The sequence below is a fragment of the Argentina silus genome (genome assembly GCF_951799395.1).
Source record: "Argentina silus genome assembly, chromosome: 7".
Taxonomy (NCBI): domain Eukaryota; kingdom Metazoa; phylum Chordata; class Actinopteri; order Argentiniformes; family Argentinidae; genus Argentina; species Argentina silus.
Window position 1 is genome coordinate 12,293,217 of NC_139661.1, and position 5,000 is coordinate 12,298,216.

General features: G+C 47.8%; 1 protein-coding gene across 2 annotated transcripts in view; it reads left to right on the forward strand.

Annotated features, from left to right (window-relative positions):
- The window catches only part of nacc2l (NACC family member 2-like), a 9,695-nt gene extending 8,776 nt beyond the window's left edge, over window positions 1-919 (forward strand). For both annotated transcript variants that reach the window (XM_083673563.1, XM_083673564.1), the window contains exon 6: window positions 1-919. This exon is cut by the window's left edge and continues 1,183 nt beyond it. The gene's annotated coding sequence lies outside the window, so the exon portion shown is untranslated.
- Window positions 920-5,000: the final 4,081 nt, after the last annotated feature.

Genomic DNA, 5,000 nt, shown 5'->3' on the forward strand with positions numbered 1-5,000 from the left:
ACCTCCTATCCTCCTCCTCCTCTTCCTCCTCCTCTCCACTTCCTCTTCCTCCTCCTCCTCCTCCTCCTCCTCTCCTCCTCAATGCTGTTCATCTATACAACCAACAGTTGGTTAAAAAGAAGAGCTACGCTACAAACAGGAGATCAGGGAGCAGGCGACACCAGACACCGGGTCAGTTTAACATCTGACATCTGTCTGAAACAGAGAAGGGTCAGTTTAACATCTGACATCTGTCTGAAACAGAGAATGGTCAGTTTAACATCTGACATCTGTCTGGAACAGAGAAGGGTCAGTTTAACATCTGACATCTGTCTGAAACAGAGAAGGGTCAGTTTAACATCTGACATCTGTCTGAAACAGAGAAGGGTCAGTTTAACATCTGACATCTGTGTGGAACAGAGAAGGGTCAGTTTTAAAGGAACTTGCTGATTGGTCAGACCAGACAGGTGTTGAAGCTACAGCAGCTTCAGGATTGATCTGAGGTCTGAACCTAATATGTCCCCTAGCCCAGCCACAGACACAGACACACACACACCTAACATCCCCCACAGCCACAGACACAGACACAGACACACACACACACACACACACACACACACACACACACACACACACACACACACACACACACACACACACACACACACCTAACATCCCCTACAGCCACAGACACACACACACCTGACATCCCCTACAGCCACTGACACACACACACACACACACACACACACACACACACACACACACACACACACACACACACACACACACAAACCATCCCCTACAGCCCAGCCACTGACAATCACATCTGACAGTGAACAGAAACACTCAAGACTCCAGACACAGAAACACTGGTCAAATGAACTGTTGTTTGATTTGATTTGATGTACAGTATTGCGAAATAAATACATACAATCCATGTGATGATGTCTGAATCCTTCCCTGGGTCAACTGGGTCAAAGTGTCAATACCACCACACAGTTACACTTCTACAAACACTTTATTAGAACACCTGTACATCTTCTCATGGTGGAGGTGGTGTAATGGTGTGGGGAATGTTTTCTTGGTACACTTTGGGGACGTTAATACCAATTATCACTTGAATGCCACAGCCTATATGAGTATTGTTGCTGACCATGTGCATCCCTTCATGACCACAATTTACCCATCTTCTAATGGCTACTTCCAGCATGATAATGCACCATGTCACGAAGCAAAAGTCGTCTCAAACTGATTTCATGAACATGACAATGAGTTCAGTGTTCTTCAGTGGCCTTCCCAGTCACCTGATCTGAATCCAATAGAACACCTTTGGGATGTGGTAGAACGGGAGATTCACAGCTTGAAAGTGCACCTGAAAAATCTGCAGGAATTGCGTGATGCATGATCATGGATCAGAATATCAAAGGAATGTTCCCATCTTGTGGAATCAATGCCACAAAGAATTGAGGCTGTTTTGAGAGCAAAGGGAAGCCTTACCCAGTATTAGTATGGTGTTCATAATAAAGTGCTCAGTGAGTGTATTAAACTCAACTAATACATATATGACATATTAAAACACAAATAATACACATATGACATATTAAACACAACTAATACATATATGACATATTAAAACACAACTAATACACGGAGAACATATTAAACACAACTAGTACTTTAAAACACAGACTGTATTCAGAGGATCAGCTTGGACATTTGAATAGGAAGCAAGATGGGGTTGAGATAGGGCATGCTGGGAGATGTGTGGTAGTGAGTTTGTGGTTTGTATTAAGACAGGAAGTGTTCTTGTGGTCTACAGTAACACAGGAAGTGGGTTTGTGGTCTACAGTGAAACGGGAAGTATATGTCTGGTCTACAGTCAGTCAGGAAGTGGGCCTGTCGTCTACAATTAGACAGGAAGTAGGTGTGTGGTCTACAGTGAGGTCTTCCTGGTCTATGATCTTCTCCAACAGGAAGGGGTCGTGCCGGTGATGTGGTGACCATGGATATGGTCTGACTGTAGTCTGGTTGTGGTGTTTCAGGTGTTCGTTCTCCAGACGGAACAGGTTCCACAAACAGCGTCTGGAGGCGCGAGAGGACCACTTATTAACCTTCCATCATATCACCACCAACCGTGGTCAGCAGGGGAGGCTGACGGAGGTAGAAATCGGAGGACGGGCTGATTGTAATGCATGGAATGGAATGAGGAATGGTATCAAACACGCATCTTTGATACCATTCCTTATTCCATTCCACGTATTACAATGAGCCCGTCCTCTGATTTCTACCTCCAACAGCCTCCCCTGGTGACCATGTAATGCTTCTTCCATCTAGTCTAGGAGGTCAACTCCTAGGTTAGAGGAATACATTCTGGGGGATCATTTCTGCAGTATTAGGCAGTAACTTCCAGTGGTTAAGATTAGGGTAAGTTGTTGATCCCCCCAAACGTATTAATTTGGAGTTAGTTATGGTTATTACCTGAGGACCTTCAGCAGCCCCAGACCTCTACTGACAGAGACATCAGCCTCTTGGTGTTAGGATGTTAGGTACAGTAGGGTGTTAGGATGTTAGGTACAGTAGGGTGTTAGGGTGTTAGGTACAGTAGGGTGTTAGGGTTATATTTGGGTGTTTGGTACAGTAGGGTGTTAGGGTGTAAGGTACAGTAGGGTGTTAGGTACAGTAGGATGTTAGGTACAGTGGGATGTTAGGGTGTAAGTTAGGGTGTTAGGTACAATAGGGTGTTAGGTACAGTAGGGTGTTAGGTAAAGTAGGGTGTTAGGGTGTTAGGGACAGTAGGGTGTTAGGTACAGTAGATGTTAGGGACAGTAGGGTGTTAGGGTGTAAATGAGTGTGTTTACCTGAGGACCTCCAGCAGCCCCAGGCCTCTACTGACAGAGACAGCAGCCTCTGAGTCTCTCATCTGAGCCAACAGGATGTTCAACGCCCACAAGATCCTCAACAACACATCCAACGCCATGGCAACGTAGTAGTACACCTGACAACACACAGACAGGTCCACAAACACACAGACAGGTAGAATGCATACACAGACAGGTAGACACACACACAGACAGACACATACACAGACAGGTAGACACACACACAGACAGGTAGACACATACACAGACAGGTAGACACACACACAGACAGACACATACACAGACAGGTAGACACACACACAGACAGGTAGACACATACACAGACAGGTAGACACACACACAGACAGGTAGACACACACACAGACAGGTAAACACACACACAGGCAGGTAGACACACACACAGACAGGTAGCCACATACACAGACAGGTAGACACACACACACAGACAGACACATACACAGACAGGTAGATACACGGATGATGCAATACCTCCAATACCTAGAAATGGGTTCTCATGTCTGGCTTCTCTATTATTTCACTTCACTTTGTTTAGCCATATCCATGTAGTAACTATTATCACCATAGTATTATATGAGGTATTTAACGTGGTGTGTAGTATTAGTGTATTTAACCTGGTGTGTGTAGAGTCTCTGGTCTCTCAGGAGTGTGTGTCGCTGCAGCAGCCCCCAGTCCTCCCCCAGGTCCCAGCCTACTGAGACCACCACACTGCAGCAGGTGGCGACCGCCCACAGATACAGGTACACCAGCACCTCCGGACCTGCACTGGGACACACTACACACACGCACACGCACACGCACACGCACACACCCGCACACACGCACACACACACACACACACACACACATACATACTCCCACACACGCACACACACACACACACACACACACACACACACACACACACACACACACATACACACACACATACATACTCCCACACACGCACACACACACACACATGCATGCACACACGTGCACACACACGCACACGCGCGCACGCACACAAGCACACACACACACACACACACACACACACACACACACACACACACACACATCACAAACACAAGCATCCGCACCCCTCTAGCCATTTACAATAATATGAGCAGCACACACACACACACACACACACACACACACACACACACACAAGCACACACACATACACACACACACACGCACACAAGCACAAAAGCACACACGCACCTCTAGCCGTGTTGTAGAGGCCAGCGAAGATGACCATGAGGAAGACAGTGGAGTATTTGCCTGCATTGAGGAGGTGGGTCATGTGACCACTGTCCCAGAGGAGACGCAGACACTGGATGAAGCGCAGCCAGGGAGGGAGACATTGCAGCAGGCAGACCAGGACCAGGGAGGACCCCCCGCCCTGGAGCCTTGCTGGAACACACACACACACGCATGCACGCACGCACGCACGCATGCACGCACACACACACATTACACTTATGAACAAGACTTCAGATTTGCATTGGTTTGCGAAATGTTACACCTGCTATGTGACTAACTATCCAGAAACTCTGTGTGTGTGTGTGTGTGTGTGTGTGTGTGTGTGTGTGAGACAGGTGTCTATCTCACCTGTATGTGTGTGTGTGTGTGTGTGTGTGTGTGTGTGTGTGTGTGTGTGTGTGTGTGTGTGTGTGTGTGTGTAGGTGTGCAGGTGTGTCCAGTGTGTCAGGTGTGTATTTCACCTGTGTGTGCGTGTCCAGTCTCCAGGGGTGACCAGGTGACCTCCCAGGTGTAGAAGTGGATCAGTGCCCACAGGTCCAGCAGCAGGGGGCTGAGGCTGTTGATCTGATCAGCCAACCAGCAGTCAGAGAAGGTTACCGGGCGGAGTGGGGCCGTCAGGACTCTGAACTGAGGACGAGCAGAGAGATGGAGACAGAGAGAGAGACAGAGAGACAGAGAGAGAGACAGAGAGACAGAGAGAGAGAGAGAGAGAGAGAGAGAGAGAGAGAGAGAGAGACAGAGACAGAGAGAGAGACAGAGAGAGACAGAGAGACAGAGAGAGAGACAGAGAGAGAGACAGAGAGAGAGAGAGAGAAAGAGAGAGAGAGACAGAGAGAGAGAGACAGAGACATAGGGAGACAGAGAGACAGA